This window comes from Diabrotica virgifera, chromosome 2 (genome assembly GCF_917563875.1).
Source record: "Diabrotica virgifera virgifera chromosome 2, PGI_DIABVI_V3a".
Lineage (NCBI taxonomy): Eukaryota > Metazoa > Arthropoda > Insecta > Coleoptera > Chrysomelidae > Diabrotica > Diabrotica virgifera.
Genome location: NC_065444.1, coordinates 277,439,096 through 277,461,429, shown reverse-complemented (window position 1 = coordinate 277,461,429; position 22,334 = coordinate 277,439,096). Strand labels below are relative to the sequence as shown.

At 33.6% G+C, this 22,334-nt stretch overlaps 1 protein-coding gene and 1 long non-coding RNA gene across 16 annotated transcripts in view; one reads left to right on the top strand and one right to left on the bottom strand.

Annotated features, from left to right (window-relative positions):
• LOC114338023 (disks large 1 tumor suppressor protein) overlaps positions 1–22,334 on the bottom strand; it is a 1,799,868-nt gene that overhangs the window by 703,951 nt on the left and 1,073,583 nt on the right. The window lies entirely within an intron of this gene.
• On the top strand, positions 13,321–14,124 carry LOC126880645 (uncharacterized). Its single transcript, XR_007696665.1, has 2 exons — positions 13,321–13,555; positions 13,644–14,124. It is a non-coding gene; the product is annotated as an uncharacterized LOC126880645 (long non-coding RNA).

The window sequence follows — 22,334 nt, the reverse complement described above, 5'->3', positions numbered from 1 at the left end:
TTTGTTTAACTAATGGTATCGCAGTAATAGTTTAATTGGAGCGTACACAAACATTTGGGGGGTTTAAAGGAACAAAACCCCCATACAATTTTTATGTAAACATATTAAAAAAGAAGCCGCAACTCGATAAAAACTGCCTTATCAAAAAAATACTAAGAGCCAAAAAAGTTTTAAAAATATTGAATTTAACTAATGGTGCCACAATAATAATTTAATTGGAACGTACAGAAAAGTTTGGGCGGGTTTAAGGGAACAAAACCCCCATAAATTTTTTATGGGGAGCACAAATTTTACTATAATTTTTCTTTAAGATGCTCCTGCCGTAAGAATACCACATATCCATTTTCAATAAAAAATCTCTAATAGTTTTCGATATATTCGATAAAATCGATTTTCATTTTGTAACTTCAAAGGGCTATAACTTTTTTTATGTGCATATTTTTACTAAGGTAAGTTAAGTTCATTCGAACTATTTTTGGTCCCAGAATATGTGATTTAATTTATGACCTGTATTTTTGTTACACCCTGTATAAAATATATGCACCTACTTTAAACAGCCACAAAGTGTAAATGAAAATAATGTACCAAACAACCAAGGAAACTACCTTCGTGCGACTGAACGCAGTATCATATGAAAGGATGCATTAAGTCCCCTATATTTATATTACTGGGTGCGTAAAGACGGCACGGCTGCCGTCTGTTGTTGTAGCAAGGGACGACATAAACACGACGACTTCACCGAATGTTCCAACCACCGACTAGTGAGAAAGGCTCCATATGAGTGCATGAGCCACCATTGGAATGTCGTCGTGCGTTCTAATCCTCGCACGTTTAAATTCTTATAATATGAAACAAGTGTAAGAATTTTGGACGTGCGGTGGTTGAAAATGTACCTGGTGGCTCGATCAATCATATGGAATCTTTCTCCCTTCACCTCTTGAAACGTTCGGAACGAAAAACCATCTAGTAATCAGCAGACCTAAAATTTTATTTTAACTATTTAGAATGGGAAATAAGCCACAATATTATTAAAAAATGATTTTTATTATTAACGTTTCGACGCCCAAATCGGGTGCCGTTGTCAAAATACAAAATACTATTAATATAAACAAAAATGTTGTTGCTTAGTAAAAAAATTCTTCTAATAATTTATTTAATTTGACTCATTTATATCGGCAATTCAGATACATATGATACATTTTAAAATAGAAGACTTTAAAATGATATTGCCAATATTTATGAGTTGCGTTCCTGGGACGACTTTACTGAAAGATAGTTCATTCGATTACATGAAATCAACCCCAACTCAAGAATATCCGTCACAAAAAAAAATCATAGCATGTGATCTGTCTTTAAAAAGACAACCACATGCAACGGTGACATTAAAATTCTCGCGTTAGAGATCTCATAGTAAATCACGAGGGAAAACCAGGAAAAACCTCGTGATACTATCCCGACATCGTAAGTATTTGGTCTTACATTTAATTTACTCTCAAAATTAATACCAAATTCTGACCTTACTATAATTTTGTTTAAATTATAAATAATATCAATAATACATGGGTATATAAGTAATACTAAAATATAAAATATGTACTAACTCGACTATTGACTTACTAATTGTGGTATTTTCTTTCTATTGACTTCCTCTTTCAGTATGGGTATCCACATCCTACTGCATTCCACCGAGGAATTTGCGACACAATTGGTTTCGTTTAGCATAATTAGAGCCGCTTCTTTGATTTTTCTCTTTTTACTATCTGTTTCTTTCAGGACTATACTTGAATCTCTCCACTGAACTCTATGTTCATTATCCCATGCGTGTTGACATATTTGAGATCTATCAAATTCTCTATTTTTAATATAAGATTGATGTTCACTTATTCTAACGTTTAATGGTCTTGATGTTTCACCTATATAAAACTGTTCGCATTCACAAGGTATTTTATAAATACAATTCTTTGTCCTTTCTTGTTCATTGTTAGGTTTAGTTTTAGATAGAATAGATCTCAATGTGTTGGTTGTTTTGAATGTTGTTGAAATGTTGAATTTATTTCCTATTGTTTTAAGTTTCTCGGATAGTCCTTTTATGTATGGTATTGATATTTTCCTCGTATTATTTCTTGTGAATGTTGTAGGATCCCGTTCTATGTTGTTCTGTTCCATTCGATCCAATCTTGACAATTCCTTATTTATAAACGATAAAGGATAATCATTTTTTAATAAAACAGATGTTAAGAATTGTTTTTCTTCTAAAAAGGAATTTTCGTTAGAACAAGTAATTTTGGCTCTTTCATATAAGGATTTTATGATTCCCTTTTTAACGTTGATGTTGTGATTTGATTTGTAATTGAGATATCTGTTGGTATGTGTTGGTTTTCTATACACTTGAGTCTCATATCCAGTATCCTTCTTTAAGACTAAAACATCGAGGAAAGGCAGGGTGTTATTATATTCCTTTTCCATTGTAAATTTTATTGTCTCTTCTTGATCGTTTATAATATTCAGGAATGTATCCAACAATTCTGATCTATGAGGCCATATTGAAAACACATCATCTACAATGATTTACGAAATAAATAAATAAATAAATAAATAAACGGGATCCTACAACATTCACAAGAAATAATACGAGGAAAATATCAATACCATACATAAAAGGACTATCCGAGAAACTTAAAACAATAGGAAATAAATTCAACATTTCAACAACATTCAAAACAACCAACACATTGAGATCTATTCTATCTAAAACTAAACCTAACAATGAACAAGAAAGGACAAAGAATTGTATTTATAAAATACCTTGTGAATGCGAACAGTTTTATATAGGTGAAACATCAAGACCATTAAACGTTAGAATAAGTGAACATCAATCTTATATTAAAAATAGAGAATTTGATAGATCTCAAATATGTCAACACGCATGGGATAATGAACATAGAGTTCAGTGGAGAGATTCAAGTATAGTCCTGAAAGAAACAGATAGAAAAAAAAGAGAAAAATCAAAGAAGCGGCTCTAATTATGCTAAACGAAACCAATTGTGTCGCAAATTCCTCGGTGGAATGCAGTAGGATGTGGATACCCATACTGAAAGAGGAAGTCAATAGAAAGAAAATACCACAATTAGTAAGTCAATAGTCGAGTTAGTACATATTTTATATTTTAGTATTACTTATATACCCATGTATTATTGATATTATTTATAATTTAAACAAAATTATAGTAAGGTCAGAATTTGGTATTAATTTTGAGAGTAAATTAAATGTAAGACCAAATACTTACGATGTCGGGATAGTATCACGAGGTTTTTCCTGGTTTTCCCTCGTGATTTACTATGAGATCTCTAACGCGAGAATTTTAATGTCACCGTTGCATGTGGTTGTCTTTTTAAAGACAGATCACATGCTATGATTTTTTTTTGTGACGGATATTCTTGAGTTGGGGTTGATTTCATGTAATCGAATGAACTATCTTTCAGTAAAGTCGTCCCAGGAACGCAACTCATAAATATTGGCAATATCATTTTAAAGTCTTCTATTTTAAAATGTATCATATGTATCTGAATTGCCGATATAAATGAGTCAAATTAAATAAATTATTAGAAGAATTTTTTTACTAAGCAACAACATTTTTGTTTATATTAATAGTATTTTGTATTTTGACAACGGCACCCGATTTGGGCGTCGAAACGTTAATAATAAAAATAATTTTTTAATAATATTGTGGCTTATTTCCCATTCTAAATAGTTAAAATTGTAAAAATGCCACAAGAAAATAGCTTCAGAACAACATTAAAATTTTATTAATTAGCATATATTATATACAGTGCTAGTCAAAAGTCCGTACCCCCCCTCGTATCTTTTGAACGGTTATACCTATAATAGTGAAATTTGGAGTGAGGAAATAAACGGACGTAAGCTTCTTAACTAGTTATGACAGGTGACGTAATAGTGACAGATGACGTTACAGAGCCACTGTGACCGATAATTTTAAATGGGACCTTATAGCAAGTGATACCTCGTTTGAAAGGTATTTAAAATACCTATTCAGTCATACTAATTTTTTTGGGTTTAAGTTGATTTTGATTTTGGTGAATAAATTAAATAAATATAATATTGTAGTTTCGAATTTAATTAATAAAAATTCAAATGTCCGCCTATGGATTTTTTGTCAAAAAAGTTGACGTTTTTTAATTCTCTAGTAGTTTTTACGTCAACGTCAACCTGTTTGACAAGTAATCATAGGCGGAATTTTGAATTTTTATTAATTAAATGCGAAACTACAATTTTATATTTATTTCATTTATTCATCAAAATTTGCTTAAACCCAAACAAAATTAGTATGACTGAATAGGTATTTTAAATACCTTTCATACGAGGTATCACTTGCCATAAGGTCCCATTTAAAATTATCGGTCACAGTGGCTCTGTAACGTCATCTGTCACTATGACGTCACCTGTCATAACTAGTTAAGAAGCTTACGCCCGTTTATTTTCTCCCTCCAAATTTCACTATTATAGGTATAACCGTTCAAAAGATACGAGGGGGGGTACGGACTTTTGACTAGCACTGTATAATGTTCTTGAACTCCTAAGTGGAGCATAGAGCTTCAGTGAAAACGCGCCATCGGGTTCTATTTTGCGCTAGAACCTTCACCTCATTCCAAGACTTTCCTCGACTTCTTATCTCTTCCATGATTGATCTTCTCCAAGTTTGTGCTGGGGGATCTCTTTTTCTTTTTCCTTGAGGATTCCACTCTAGGGCAGTTTTTGCAATTATGTTTTCGGAGTGTGTGACCTATCCAGCCCCACTTTCTGGACTTTATTTCATTGTCTACCCTCTTTTGTTGGGTCAGGTGTAGCGGATCTTCGTTTCTGAAATCCGCAAATTTTAATAACGCACTATAAGAATATTTTTCTCCTGCGGCATTCAAGTGCCACGCGCCGTTTTTTGTAATTTCTTACATTATTCGATAGAAAATACTCAATAAAAAAGCCCAATACACTAGTATGAAAGGGAGATTACGTTACATACGAAAATATATTAGATTTTTTTGTGGTAAGTGAATCAAATATCAAACTAAGGTGTACATTTCACAGCAAACTTTTTCGCAGAGCTTGAGTCTCATATAAAGGGTGATTCATTTAGAGGTACTTTTTTAAAAAAGAAAAGACAATGAAAAAAATGAATTTTATTTGAAAATATTTATTGTCGTAAAAAAGAACCATTCTTTACAATTACTTCTTAAAGATAATTTCTTTCAAATGTTGACCATGACTGCGGTTAAGATGGTCCATTCTGAAGTTCTAATTCTCGATGACGCGTTGAAGCTTTTCGATTGGTATTTGACCAGTGACTCGAGTAATACTGGCCTCCAATTCCTCAATCATAGCCGGTTTATTCATGTATACTTTGGACTTGAGGTAGCCCCTGAGGAAACGACTAGACGTGTGATGTCGCTGGTCCGAAACGTGAAATAAATTGCTCACCGAACCGTTTTCTCAGTGAAGCCATGCTTTCACTGGATATATGGCAGTTGGTGCCATATTTTTGGAACCAAATGTCACCTAAACTACGAACTCCAATTTCTGGAACCAAATAGTCTGCTATCATGGCGCGATAATGGTCTCCATTCACAGTAACATTCTGGCCGGTCCAAGACATGGGCCGACAATGACACCGGCCCATAAACCGCACCAAACAGTGGTTGTGTCTGAATGTATTGGCAACTCTTGAACCTCTTTGTGTTGCCCATCAACCCAAATACGGGTATGTTGTTTGGCCCTCATCGGAAAACATTTTTTTTTTGCTCTAAGCGCACGAAACACATCATTGAACGCCTATTCTCGTAATACAGCTAAATAATTTCTAGACGTTGTGCCGAGTTAAATCTTTCTAGGGTGAAATGTTAAACAATACTGAATAAGAAAGCAACTTTAGGTAATACCATTCATGAACGATCTCCCAACAAATCCTCACCAAAAAAGTACCTCTAAATGAATCACCCTTTATTATCTAAAAAAAACTGATAAAAATCAAGTCAACGGAAAAAGGTAATCTGCGATCTTAATATTCTTATATTATTTTTTGAAACCTCATTTTTTGTGTTCATTATCTCAAAGACAGTTTATGTCTTTTGTAGCAAGTTTCCATTTAAGAATTTTACCCTTTTAACTCCGATTTAGATAAGCAAATACTACTTGGCATTCAAAAAAACTCCCAGACCATAAAAACCCTTTAATCTTTCTCTACAAAATTTGATAATGTCTCGATGTATTATTTAAAATTTGTGCTCTCGCTCGTGCTGGGACGTGCCGAATTGTTTACAAATTTTCTTTTTAATATGCCTCTTTCATCTTCAGTGCCAGAATGAAAAGCTCGTTCGTTTTATGAAAAGTTTTATTGAAAACAACAGCCAACGACTCTGGAAAAAAATCCAATGACAGCCTCTTCAAAAAAAAAACGAGGTAAGAAAATATTAATATAAACGATAAAAATTAAGGAAAATGAAGGAATAATAATTAACGGAGGAAATATTAACAACATAAGATATGCAGATGATACCGTGAATACCGTGAATAAGGCATGCTCTGCTGAACAACTCCAATTACTACTAAACAAAACAAACAGTTTCTGTGAAGAATATGGACTAAAAATGAATATAAAGAAGAATAAATATATGATAATAAAAAAGAAAATAAATATGCAAACCAACATACATTTGAGATATTATGTACCCATACAAAAGTACTTTATTAGAAGGTACCATTAAATAAATATACCTGGGAACATGGATTTCATAGAATATTTATCAAACAACAGAAATAATGGTCAGGAATAGTCAGGATAGAAATAGCAAGAAATGCATTGTTAAAAATGAAAACAATTCTCTGCAATAAAGACCTTAGATTAGAGCTGAGAGTAAGAGCTCTCAGATGCTAATGACAAAAATAGATTCGATTCTATCATCTCAAATTTCTGACAAAATTCCGCCAATATGCTCTGCCTGTCTTCCTAGTATCCCAGTCCGAAGCCACATCTTAAAATTTACCTTTTTTTAACTTAGCTCTAAAATACCCCACCGTTATCATTATATCTCTGTAGTTAGCGATATTCGGTGCCTTTTTATGTTGTTATAAAACTTTTTTTATTAAATAAATATAAATATAAATTTATTAGTATAAATTTTATAGAAGGTTATAGAAGGAAAAACATTCTTCTCTATCTGCAGTAAGAGCATACACTTGGATAACATTAAGGGTTCTTCGTGATATCTGAGCTGTTATCATAAGCACTATAATAGGGAACTTGCACAATTTTTTTTATTACATAATAATGTTCAGTTTTGTTTAAAAATGAGATTTCCAAAATTTCACGCTTCAAAAACTCGTAATAACTTAGAAATACATATTTAAAGTCTTCTGCGGTATAAATTAGTTCAAACAACCCGTGACGTCACATAGTTATTATGGTTATATTTCGCTGTGTCTAGGTACACGCTAACGTGTACGCAAATAAAAAAGTTAGGTATGGTCGAAGCGAAGATCGGTGGAATATGTGCATTTTATCAATGAAATTCGATATTTTTTACATATTCCAGAAGCCGCTACAGATAAAATGTTTTAACAATCTATTAATCATTCAGAATTACTCGACGGATATTAGTACAGTTAAACTAATTAAGACGATAACCGGACAATAATGATTTAATGAGTGAAATTTGAAGTTTTCTTTACTTTAATGACAAAAAGAGCAAGCCCATTAGCAGAACCCAATTAAAAATTATTTTGCACATCATATTTGAAACATTATTTGGTTGAAAATTCTCATTTTTGTTGGCAAAAAAAATATATTAATTTGTTTGGACTAAATTACAGTTGTGTTTATCTTAAAAAGGATATGTTACTATCAACATTTACACAGTGTTGTCAAACTAAATTTTGTTATTTTGGGTGTAAATTTTTTCCACGGATCTCCAAGGGTACAATACACGCGAATTAAACTTCATCAAGCCAGTGACGTCATTATTTAGCGTGCGTAGTGACTGTATATTTTGGTACAAGCTGATTTGTTTAGTGTTTGTTTGATAGAAAAATATTTGTTAAAGGAAGGAAAGCAGAACTATTCAGATGTCAAACTTAATTGTAATAAATCAATGTATATATAAAAGTATATATTTAGGTTAGCAAAATAAATATATGTATTTAGTTGACATAACACGTACAAAATATTGTTAAAATAATTTTTATACGTAAGTTAATTATTATAATCAACTATTCTAAATGGGAAATAAGCCACAATTTAACTAAAAAAATGTCATTGTCAAAATACAAAAATTAGTCAGATTAAATAAATTATTAGAAAAATTTTTTACTAAGAACATTAACAACATTTTTGTTTAATTTAATAATATTTTGTATTTTGACAACGACGTCCGATTTGGACGTCGAAACGTTAATAAAATCATTTTCTAGTTAAATTGTGGCTTAGTTCCTATTTAGAATAGTTGATTACAAAAATGCCACAAGGAAATAGCTTCAGCATAAGTTAATTATTATTGTGAAAGCTTTAGGTCTTCCTTTTATTTTAATTTTGGACGGTAATACTATTTTACTTATAACTAAACAAATATATATTAATTTATAGTCTCTTAACTTTTTCATACTGTTTTAAAATGTTGTTAAACTCATTAAAAGCACAGCGTTATATTTAGGTCTATTCTTCTTCTCCTTCTTTAGTTTATTGGCCTCCACCTACTTGGGTATTTGGCCAGCTCGTCGTCGTTCTTCTTCTTAAAGTTCCCTCTCCTATCGGAGGTTGGATATCATAATGGCTATGGTCACTTTGTTGGCTGCTGCTCTGAATAGTTGTAATGAACTACAGTTAAACCATTCTCTAAGGTTCCTCAGCCAGGAGATGCGTCTTCTTCCTATGCCTCTTCTTCCTTGGATCCTTCCTTGCATAATAATTCTCAGCAACTCATATTTTTCTCCTCTGGTAATGTGACCCAAATATTCCAGTTTTCTAGTTTTTATACTTTTCATAATTTCTAACTCCTTATTTAAACGTCGTAGCACTTCAACATTGGTAATCCTTTGAACCCACTGAATTTTCAATATTCTTCTGTAACACCACATTTCGAACGCTTCTATTCTTCTTATGTGTTGTCTCTTCAATGTCCAAGCTTCCATTCCGTATAGCAATATAGAAAATATGTAGCATCTTAGAGCCCTCAATCTGAGAGGCAACTGAAGGTCTTTGTTTGTAAGCAGTGTCTTCATTTTTATAAATGCTTGCCTTGCAGTTTCAATTCGGACTTTAATTTCTTTGCTTTGGTCATTTTTGTCATCAACCCAGGTTCCCAGATATTTGTATGTCTTAATTTTTTCTATTTGGGTTTGCTCTATCATTAACCTTTCATTTCCATGTTCTGTTTTTGAGACAATCATAAATTTAGTTTTTTTCTTGTTTATTTTTAGTCCGTATCGAATGCAATAATCGTTAATTCTATTTAGCAATTCTTGTAGTGATTCCAGGGTGTCTGCCATTATAACGGTGTCATCAGCGAATCTTATGTTATTTACTATTGTTCCGTTTATAGAGATTCCATCACTTAGCTCCGCTATCGCTTCCTGAAATATGGCTTCACTGTACAGGTTAAACAGTAGCGGCGACAGAACACAACCCTGTCTTACTCCTCTCTTTATATCAATATTCTCGAACTCCTGTTCTTCTATCTTTATATTGGCCTTTTGATTCCAATACAGATTGATGATAATTCGTAAATCTCGTCTGTCTATATCTCTGTTTTTCAATAATTCTATTAGTTTTTCATGTCGGACCCTGTCGAACGCTTTTTCGAAGTCGATGAAACAGGAGTAAATATCCAGGTTCATATCTAAGCATCTTTGAGAGAGGACATTAAACGCAAACAATGCCTCTCTTGTTCCAAGTCCTTTGCGGAACCCAAATTGGGTATCATCCATATCATATTCTAGCTTTCTGTATAATCTTCCATGAATCACCTTTAGAAATATTTTGAGGGTATGGCTTATTAGTGATATTGTCCTGTAGTCCGAACAATCTTTGGCGTATATTGTTTTTGGTATTGTTACAAAGGTGGACACCAACCATTTCTGAGGGATTTTTCCGGTTTTATATACTTCATTAAACAGATCCAGTAGTACCGGTAGAGTTTCATCGTCTAGACATTTCAGTAATTCCGCAGGTATTTCGTCTGGACCTACAGTTTTTCCGTTTTTTGCGTTTCGTATTGCTTGTTCGATTTCCTCCATTATAATCTCTGGTCCCGTTTCGCTGTCGATTTCTTCCGGTTCTTGTCTATTATCCTCAAACAGATCTGTTATGTATGTCTTCCACTTTTTTAATTTCTCTTTGACTTCTATAATAATTTTTCCATTTATATCTTTAAGAAGGCCATCTCTCTTTTTTCGCTGTGTATTTGTGATTTCCTTAATTTTCTTGTGCATGTTAAAGCTATCATACTTTTTAGAATATTCTTCTATTTCACTACATTGATTTGCCAGCCAGGTGGATTTGGCCTCTTTTATTTTCTTTCTTATTAATCTCTGGATTTCCTTGTATTTTGCCTTACTCCTGCCTTTATGTTTCCTTCTTTCCTCCATTAGCTCTAGGATTTCTGAAGTCATCCATCTCTGTTTTTTTATTATTTTTGTGGATAATATCTTCTTTCCTGCCTCTACTAACGTTTCTTGTATTACGTTCCATTTGTCATTTACATCTGTTGTCTTTATCACTTCTTGTTTGATTTTCTTTAAGTTATCATTTATTTCTGCTTTTAGCCTCTGACGTACAGGTTCTTCTTTTATATTTGAGACATCAAATCGTTGTATATTTGTTTGTTTTTGGATCTTTTTCAGTTTTATCTTCATTACGCCTACTAATGGATTATTCGTCGTCGTCGTAGAATAAAGGAAAAGTATTTATATTCTAATGACATTTTATCGTATGTCGTTGTAATAATATATACCAGTTTGTTGAGATTGGAGTTTGATACAGTTTTTGAAGAAAAGTAAAGAAGGTTTACTATTAAAAATAAAACCATTTTGTAAAAGTGCAAATTTTCTATAAATAGTTCAAACGATCAAAAACACTTTTAACGTCACATAACTGTATTTTTTACTGACGTTTATAATGTCTAATTTAAAATTATATATACAATTGGTGTAGAATGTAAACGTACAACCCTGTGACGTCACGACGCGTTTTGGGGTGGCTGGTATAAGTTGAATTTTTAGTCGTCTTTAGGGGCCAAACGAAAAACAAACAAAACTTTTTTATCTTTGATACAGGTTCTAAATTATGTTCTGTTGTGATTTATAACATTTTTTTCGAATTTAAAATTTTATGCAAGTTCCCTGTTTGATATAGAAATAAAACATTTATAGTTTGGTTATAGCTTGACTGGTTATAGCATGACAAAAGCTACTATCAGCTATTATTGCCACGACATTGTATTGTTGCTTTTGAGGTTCTATAACCAGGATGTTTTTCTTCTTCCTGGACCTCGCTTTCCAAATATTTTTCCTTGCAGGATGGCTTGTAGGAGGACATATCTGGATTTATTTCGCATAATGTGTTCGATGTGTTGTAAATTTCGAGATTTGATGGTGGTTAGTACCTCTCGGTTCTTCCGCATTCTTCTAAGGACCTCCTCATTTGTGTCCCGGTCAGTCCACGGGATTTTAAGTATTCTCCAATATAGCCACATCTCACATGCTTCCAATTTTCGGCACATATCTTCGTTCAAGGTCCACGATTTAATACCATAAAATAGGAGAGCGAAGACGTAGCATCGCAGCATTCTTACTTTTTTGACAAGAGAGAGGTTGTGGCCCTTGAAGAAGGCTCCCATCCGGCTGAAAGAGGATGGGAGCGTTTCTAGCCCCGTAGCGTAACTAGCGTTTCCGATGCGTGCTCTTATCTCTTGGTTGTTGGTCAATTTGTAACGGTCAGTCGGGTTACTAAAACATTTTGAATAAGTATTTTTATTATTATTTTCTCTTAATTTTAATAACATATGCAAGGTGTATAACATTAATAACTGGGTAAGAAACAGAAGAATAGAATGGAATGACCACATAAGCCGAATGACAACAAATAGGATAGTCAGGGCAGCGAGAGACGGTTCCCCAATAGGAAGACGATCAGTGGGAAGACCACGAAAACGATGGAACGACAACTTACTAGACGCACATTGAAAAAACAGAGTCATGTTGAAACAGTCTCAAATTTACTGTCTAAATATAACTAAGTACGCCCCTAGTATTATTTTTTTGCTTCATCCTGAATACCAAAGTTATTCGAGTTTTCGATCTAGTTTACATTTGTAATACTTTCGCTACGCCCTGTATATTGAATAGTTGTTTACAATACTGAGAAAAACGGTGCTGTCTTTGTGCAGAGTATGGCGTTATTCACTTCTCACGGGTTTGGATGTTTGTTTCGTTGTTCGTACAATTCTCTGAAATTTGGTGTACGAAAGTACCCCAAATTGTTTATATCCTACAAAATTGTAAACGGAATATTTTTCAATAAACCCCTGCAGTGTTGTAGTTTGCAAGATAAAAGGTTTTTATGGCAGTTGTAGACTAGAGTCTTAAGGTTTATGGCGATCTCAGACACAAATCTATTGAATGTTTGTATCACAACCGGAAAGCTCAACCTGGATAAGCCGGTGTCTTTAGTAATATTGGTTCTCAAAACTAACTGTATAGTGTGAGTCATCGCATTTCGTGAGAACTTAGGAATCTTGTTATTGCAAAGATAGCGAGCTCGTAATTGGTCGAAAGAAAAATTGATTCATTTTGTAGGATGTCCTGAGTAAGTTTCCTAGCCACCTGATTGGTAGAGAAATGTTTGGTATGGTCACTATTGGTCAAAGTAGGAGGTAACTTCTTTTTTTTGGAGAAGGAACCCAAGTTTAGAAGGATCAAGGTAGAGCTGAGAGAAGTCAGTTCCACCAAGGCCATCATCAAGTTAAGTTGTGTTGAACCCGTCACCAAGTACAGTTCCGAGTCAGTGTTTCAAAATGTAGTTAAATACCAGATTATTATATTATATTAATATTACGGTTGAAAATTTAGTAGTAACGTTTGTTGAGTTTTGGTTGTTTATAACCGATTATTTTGTCCTTGGAGGATGTATAATTTGTATGTTTGGATGTATATGCTTTTTGTGTGAGTCAGTGAGAGAAGATTTTTGTTGTAGAGTTTTTGTTTTGAACGCCTTGTTAGAAAATCAACAACGTTCATTCTTTTTCAATAAACATTTTTGAGAAAGCACTTGAAGCCTGGTCGGCGATTTGGATTCCCAGTTTTTTTAATTGAAATGGTACTTTTTCAATCCTTTGGTGGGATGTACTGGGAATTCTCTTATTGAGGTATCCGTTGGTGTGCTGGAAATTTGGGGCACGTAAAGATTTGTCTTGGAAAATCCTCTAGAGATTAATTCGATGTTTATTGATGGCCAGGCTGAGAGTCGTGTAATAGACCCTTTTGTATGTTAAAGGTAAGCTGAAGTCATTTTTGTTCAGTTTATTGGTTCTCAGTTTTAAGAAGTTAGTTCAGTTATTTTTATTTTCTTTTTCTTTTGCTAGGGTGTTCCGGTAGTACAAAATTGTATGTATTTATCGATCCTGTTTAAAGAAGTAATAGAAGTACATTTATTTACCAGATTTACATTTATTCAGTATATTGGAAATAATAAATTTGGCAGATTTATTTAGAAGTTCGATATTTGACGTGACATTTTGACAAAATTTAAGGAAGATTGCAGTGTGTTTATCCAGGCAAATGATTTTTTTTATTGAAGGAAATAAGGACGGTAATAGATTTTATTTTATTTTATGGGAGAAAACAAGAAAGAACAAGGTACAATTTAGATTGGGTTAAGGGGTCTAAAAAGGGGACTAAAATACAATGATTTTTATATTTATGTGAAGGAAACAGCTGGTTCTGGTTTATTTTTTTTTTTAATTAATTACTTACTTTTGTTCTTATAAACTATTGAAATCAAAATTAATATTTGTATGTAAAAAGGGACTTAAAATTTTGTTGACATTATATTCTCTATAGTTATCTAGTGTTTTATTTGAACTGTCATGTCTCATGCTCATCTAAATCAAACCAACTAATAATATAAAAATAATTCCGACTGAGAAATAGCTGTGGTACATTTTTGGCGGCCAACTTAAGGGGCTTTTCAACCACCCGAGATTTTTATTTTTTTTTAGATAGTTCAAGTAAGACATAGGTTACGTAGAGTTACAGAAGTTGAAAATTAATAATCAAAAGTTAAATGTACTTTTATTTAAAGTGAGGTAGAGGTTTTCTTGTCTTATTTTTTTGTGTATTTTAATTTCTCTAAAAGAAAATGTCGTTTAAACTTGATGTTGACCGTTTGGTCAAAGACGAACTTGAAGTTGAGTTGCAAATGAGAGGTATTGTTTTGACTAATTGTAAGGTAGAAGAGTTAAAGAGTACTTTGCGTAGTTGCCTAGTTTTAGAAAAATCTGGCAAAATCCCTAACTTTGATTTACCCCCTGATATTCCTGCTGAGTTGACAAATTGTGAAAATAAATTAAAAGAGATTCAGGATGTTGTTAATGTTTTTACAGGTACTGCAAACCAAGTAAGAAGAATTGAGACTAAGTTTGCACATCTTTCTGGTAGATTGAACCGTATTCACAGTACAGGCACTGATGAAATGTCAAAGCGTTCTGCATTGTTAAAGAAATTGATGGATTTGATAGGTGAATATACTACTAAGTCTAATGTTTTGAAAACTAGTAATGTTGTTTCTGTAGAGATGCCTACTGATCCTAATTTTTATCATCATATTGATTTATCAGGTCTTAATTTAAATGATCCTAATGGTAATTCTACCCCTACTCGAAATATTTCTGCACCGAATGTGAGTAACCAAACAAATCAAACTTCGAATTCAACAGTTAATCCCATTGTTTCCTTGTCATCTAATAATTTTCCTTCAGAACCTGTATATAAGTGGGGAATTAAGTATTCTGGTAAACCGCAAAATTTTTCTGTATTTCTTGAAGAAGTTGAGGAGTATTGTAGGTCACGTAATGTAAATAAAATTCAGTTATTTTCTTGTGCTAGAGATTTATTTACTGGTAACGCTTTAGGTTTTTATAAATTGTATAGGAAATATGCTAGCAACTGGGATAGTTTAGTGAGCTTAATGAAGGAAGAATTTACCCTTTCTGCAGATGAGATCTGGCAGGATATTCTTCATACTACTCAGGAATCTAACGAATCCATTGGTATGTTTGTTGCCAAGATGACCAGTAAGTTCGAACAAATGCCAACACCAGTTCCGGGCAGTTTAAAAATGCAGGTGTTACTTAAAAACATTTTACCTTTTTATCAGGAAAGATTAACTTTAGTCGAAGTAAAGACTCCTTTTGATTTAATTGACTTGTGTCGAAAAATTGAGAAAACTCGAATTAATATTGAGTCGTTTAAGCCTTCTTTTAGTAGTAGAGCGAATTCTTCTCATCACGTTGTACAAGAAGTAGAGACGTTTGTACCTAAATGCTGGCGCTGTAATGAGTATAGTCACGTGGTTAAGGACTGTAAGAGGCCAAAACGTGTGTTTAGATGCTTTGGTTGTAACAAAGAAGGTTTTACTAAAAATAATTGTCCTCAATGTAATTCACAGAATCGTAGCAATAATTTTATCTCGAATCGGAATAGACAGTTAAAGGTCGAAAAGGAAGAAGGTAGTGATAATTTTTATTCATTTAAGTTAGTTTTAGATTATATTTTAGCACAGAGTAATGACAGTGAATGTCCTTATGTAGAAGTTGATATCTTAGGTAAGACAGTATTCGGTTTATTGGATTGTGGAGCCAATAAAGTTTTTGTAAATATGCCTACATGGGAGATTTTACGTATTTTAGGTGTACATTTAAAAACTGTTCCAGATGGGTCTTGCAGAGTTGCGGATGGTAGTCAGAGTCCTTTATTAGGTGTAGCTTCGGTGCCTATAAAACTTCGTGATGTTGTTAAGGTAATTGATGTTTTCGTTTGGCCACAGTGTAGACACTCTTTAGTACTAGGTGTAGATTTCTGGGTGCGAATGGGTATTGTACCAGATTTACGAAAAGTAGAGTGGTTTTTCTCTTCGGAAGTTATGAGTGTTCCAGTGGTTAATTCGATACAATCGGAATCTGAACTTCTACCAGAGCAACGTAAACAGCTTAACGAACTCGTTGATTCTTATTTTTCTAGTATCGACCCAGACAAATTAACTTGTACTAATGTAGTTCAACACAAAATTGTAGTTAGTCAACAAGAACCAATCAAGCAGAGGTTTTATCCGGTATCACCAATTAAGCAGGATATGATCAACAAGGAGCTGGACAAAATGCTGAAGCTTGGTGTTGTCGAACAGTCACACAGCGGATGGTCTTCACCAGTGTTGCTGGTACCTAAAAAGAATGGGGAATGGCGTTTTTGCGTTGATTTTAGGAAAGTAAATCGTGTTACTGAGCGTGATGCTTATCCTTTACCCTATATAAATAGCATTTTAAGTAAGTTAGGTGGAGCTAGATATTTGTCAACAATGGACATTAAGAGTGCCTATTGGCAGGTGGGTCTAACTGAAGAGAGCAAGCAGTACACAGCGTTTACTGTGCCAGGGCGTGGACTTTTCCAGTATTGTCGTATGCCTTTCGGATTGCACAACGCTCCAGCTACGTTTCAAAGATTAGTAGATAATCTATTAGGTCCTGAACTCTCTGAGTATGTTTTTGTGTACTTAGATGATATATGTCTGGCTACGTCAACTTACGATAAACATGTCGAAGTCTTGACAGAAATCTTTGCCAGATTGAAAAAAGCCAATTTGACCCTTAATAAAGAAAAATGTTCTTTCTGTGTGTCAGAACTTAAATACTTGGGTTATGTTGTTAACTCTAGTGGTCTGTCTGTAGATCCGGCAAAAGTAGAGGCCATTGTGAATCTTCCACGACCCACCAATGTCACTGAAGTCAGAAGAGTCCTTGGAGTTATAGGATGGTATCGTAAGTTTGTAAATAGTTATTCAGATCTTATTTCACCTTTGTGTAGACTATTACAAAAGAACAAGAAGTTCGTTTGGGACAAAGCTTGTGAGGAAGCTTTTCAGAGTATTAAAGACGCTCTTGTCTCAGCACCTATTTTGTCTAGTCCTAATTTTGACAAACCTTTTTACGTACAAACTGATGCGTCAGCGTATGGTCTTGGAGCTGTCCTTACTCAAAAGTATGATGAAACTGAACATGTAATTTGTTATTTGTCTAGAACTCTAAATAGAGCCGAGAGAAACTATAGCAGTGTTGAGCGTGAATGCCTCTGTGTTTTGTGGGCGTGTGAAACTTTACGAGCTTATCTAGATGGTTATAAGTTCTACGTAATCACTGATTGCTACTCGTTGTTATGGTTGGACAATTTGAAGGACCCTCAAGGACGACTTGGTAGATGGGCCTTACGTCTGCAACAGTTTGACTATGAAGTACTGCATCGCAAAGGTAAGGATCACATAGTTCCTGACACCCTTTCGCGAGCTTTAGAACTACCTGTTGATAGTGTACATATGATAAATTCTGTAGAAATAAGTAATGTTCAAGCAATAAACCCCGAATGTGACGAATATGATTTTTCTTCTACCAGTGATAAATGGTATAAGAAAATGTGTAATAATGTAAATAAAAATCCTTTAAAATTTGTCAGATGGAGACTAGCAAATAATAAGTTGTATAAATATATTGATCAAGATTTTCCGAGTTTAAGAGATGATTGTGAATATTGGAAACTTGTAGTTCCAAAAGATTTTCGAGATAAGATACTTCAGAGGTGTCATGATTCTTGTGTTTCAGGTCATTTAGGTATCTACAAAACATTTCATCGTGTATCTCGCCTTTTCTATTGGCCTTTTATGAAAATGGACATTAAGAAATATATAAGGAAATGTGAGGTTTGTTTAAGGACGAAGCCTGAACAGAAAAGTCCTGCAGGACATATGGGACAGGCTGTCGAACCCACAAAACCTTGGGAGATCATCAGTATGGACTTATTTGGACCATTGCCCAGAAGTTCAGCTGGTAATACTTGGATTTTGGTAGTTACTGATAAGTTCAGTAAATTTCCTCTTTTATTCCCTCTGAGAAAGGCAACTGCCACTTCTATAAGTAAAATTTTAAAAGAAAATGTATTTCTTTTGTTTGGTGTTCCCAGAGTCTTAAAATGTGATAATGTAGTTAAATACCAGATTCCTGACCGGCTGACAATTCAGCGCGGCGATGCAATGTGGTGGAAAAATGGGACTCCGACAATTTTGGTTGCTATCAGGCGAATTGTCGTTAATTTGTAGATACCATTTTTGGTATTTTGTTTTTTCGTGCAGTCAGAAGCAGGAATGATGTATAGTTTTCTTTTTTAGTTACTAGTTTCAACCCCCTAGTTGAATACTAAGCTGGCTAGTAAATTTTGGTCCAGTTGTATTGAACTTTTGATAATTTTGTTCGAGTAAAAGTAAATTTTGTTCCAGTTATTGAACTTTAAATCATTTTGTTCGAGTTGAATGCTGAATTTTTCTATAATTTTTTTTATAAATAATGGATAACCTTATGTACTGTTTGCTGTAGCTATTAACAGTGAAGTGTTTTCTCGCGTAGTGAAATAGCGTTTTGGACTTACCAACCAACCAACAGAAGAAAACAGGACATTCATTGTAAAGGTATAATTTTTATGCTTGTAAAACTTTTTCGTTTCATCTTTGTTTATTAGATAATCTAGATCTCTAATTGTAACACAGAGAGATCAGAGATTAATTTTTTTGTTTTTTAATAAATAATGTTTGATTTTCAACATATAAATTTATTATTTCTTTCCTTCTCTCTTGAATCGCAAGAACAATAAAAAATTGACTGAGCATATAATTTTGAGTATAAAGTAAAGGAGGTGAGTTACATTACAGGGTGTCCCGAAAAGATTAGTCATAAATTATACCACATATTCTGGGGTCAAAAATAGTTCGATTGAACCTAACTTACCTTAGTACAAATGTGCTCACAAAAAAAGTTACAGCCCTTTGAAGTTACAAAATGAAAATCGATTCTTTTCAATATATCGAAAACTATTAGAGATTTTTTATTGAAAATAGACATGTATCATTCTAATGGCAGGAACATCTTAAAACAAAATTATAGTCAAATTTGTCCACCCCATAAAATTTTTATGGGGGTTTTGTTCCCTTAAACCCCCCCAAACTTTTGTGTACGTTCCAATTAATTCACTATTGTGGTACCATTAGTTAATCACAACGTTTTTAAAACGTTTTTGTCTCTTAGTATTTTTTCGATAAGCCAGTTTTTATCGAGATGCGGCATATTTTTTAATATATTTACATAAAAATTTTATGAGGGTTTTGTTCCTTTAAACCCCCCAAATGATTATGTACGTTCCAATTAAACTATTATTTTTGTACCATTAGTTAAACACAGTGTTTTTAAAACTTTTTTGCCTCTTAGTCTTTTTTTGATAAGTCACCTTTTATCGAGATGTGGCTTCTTTTTCAAAATATACCTAAAAATGTAAATTTAAATAAATTTTCAGATTATTAACAGGTCTCTAGAATCGTACAACCATGTACAAAAATATGTGGTGGATTCGACAAATATTCAAAATATCTCGATAAACAGTGGCTTATCGAAAAAGTACTAGGAGGCAAAAAAGTTTTAAAAACATTGTGTTTCACTAATGGTGCCACAATAATAATTTAATTGGAACGTACACAAAAGTTTTGGGGGGTTTAAGGGAACAAAACCCCCATAAAATTTTTATAATGTGCACAAATTTCACTTTAATTTTTATTTAAGATTTTGCTGCCATAAGAATACCACATGTCCATTTTCAATAAAAAATCTCTAAGAGTTTTCGATATATGAAAAAAAATCAATTTTCATTTTGTAACTTCAAAGGGCTGTAACTTTTTTTGTGTGCACTATCGTATATAGGTAAGTGAGGTTCAATCAACCTATTTTTGACCCCAGAATCTGTGGTAAAATTTACGACCAATCTTTTCGGGACACCCTGTATAATATTTCGTATATAATGTATATCATTTTATTTGACTGTTTCTTTGTTTTATTTTGATTTATCTTTCTTTGTTTTATTTCTAATTTTTTTGTATAAAGTTTGGTTTCCCTTAGGTAACCAATGGCGCCCAAAATTTTATTTTTGTATTTTTTTATCTTTTTATTTCACATCCTTATTTCGATTTTTCTATCTTTTTAATTTTTCTAAGCTAATAAGAGTATATATCATAACATCTATTAAAGAATCCACTCCCTAAAATCTCTGAGACAGTAGCAGTCAAGGTACTAAAAAATTATGTAGCACGAATTTTGTCAAATCTAAGTATATCTAATTTGCCGTGTATCATAAAATTGGCTTCCATTCGTTGGCGTGTTTCAATGTTACACATTCTTCATTTATTATGGTGCCGAGTTAGTTGTAGTGCGTCAATTTTTATACTGGTGTTTGGTTGTGGTAGAGTTAACCTTCTGTAATTTTTTTTGCTAAATATCATGAGCTTTGTCTTCTTTACGTTTATATTAAGTTCATATTGTTGACTTTAACATGTGATTTTGTTCATAGGGACTTTTAGGTGTTCTAGGTTGTCGGCAAATACTATCGTGTTATCTGCACACCTGATGTTGTTTAGTCAGTAAGTACCTGTTTAGTTGAATACATTTTTCAGTTTTGTGTAAAGCTTCGATAAATATTGTTTCTTACTAGAGATCAATACGAAAATTGCAAGTCGCACAACGAAAACTGGAGAGATCCATGCTTGGCCTAACTTCGAGAGACAGAATACGAAATGATGAGTTACAGCGAAGAACTGGAGTGGAAGACATCATAAAACGCTTTACGAAGTTGAAGAGGAAATGGTCAGGACACGTAGCAAGACAGAGAGACAACAGATGGACAAAGAAGATCTTAGAGTGGCGGCCAAGGGCAGACAAGCGAAGTCGTGGAAGACCACCTACCACAGGAACAGACGACATTAAAAGATTGGCGACAAACTGGATTGCAGCTACGCAGGACAGAGAGGGAGGAGACATTTTGAGGAGGCCTATGTCCGACAGTGGACAAATTTGGCTATGTGATGATGATAATGACTAGAAATTGAATATTAAAGGAGACACAATACAGCCTTGCCTCACTCCATGCATGATTTTCACATATTCGGTGTGTTGACCTTCAACTCTGAGGTTTGCCGTCTGATTCCAGTGAAGATTTCTAATTATGTTCAGACCTTAGTTGTTAATTCCTGTTTTTTTTTTGTATAGTACATTGTGGATCTTAGATAGATAAAGCTGATTACATCTCTCAAATATGCAGAGAGATAGAGGAACATGGCTGTCGAAATGAACCGAGTGACTTATTCCAGAAGATCAAACTCCTTACCAGAGAGTTTAAACCTCAAACGTGGTCTGTAATAGATAAGGAAGGTAATTTAAAGACCGATACTGATGAAATATTGGAAACATGGCGAAACTACTGTGGCGAGCTATATAAAAATAACGAGGTATCAGCAGAAAATCAGTGGCCTTCTGACTACCCTAGAGAACCTACTGTCTTACTCGCTGAAGTCAAAGATGCAATTAAATCACTAAAGGGAAATAAATCCCCAGGCATTGATTCAATACCATGTGAAATACTACAGTCACTAGGTGACAAAGGATTACATATCATCCATTCTATCTGTGTCGCTGTTTGGAATTCAGGAAAATGGCCATCTGATTGGTGTACCTCAATTTATATCCCACTACACAAAAAAGGAACTACTACCAGATGTGAAAACTACCGCACATTGTCACTAATAACACATGCTAGTAAAATCTTGTTGCATATCATCAAAAACAGATTAAAAACCTATCTACATTACCAAATACCTCAGGAACAAGCGGGGTTTGTAAAGGGTAAAGGTACAAGGGAACAAATCCTGAACCTGAGACAACTCATTGAAAAGTCTAGAGAATTTCAAGTACCTATGATTATATGCTTCGTTGACTACCAAAAGGCATTTGATTGTGTAAGCTGGATAAATCTGTGGTCAATTTTAATAGAAATGGGCGCACCAATGCACCTGGTGACACTTATTAAAAATCTATACCAGTCTAATATAGCGACAGTACGACTAGATCAGAAGTTCTCAAACCAATTCAAGACCGAGAGAGGTGTTAGACAAGGATGCGTGTTGTCACCTGACTTATTTA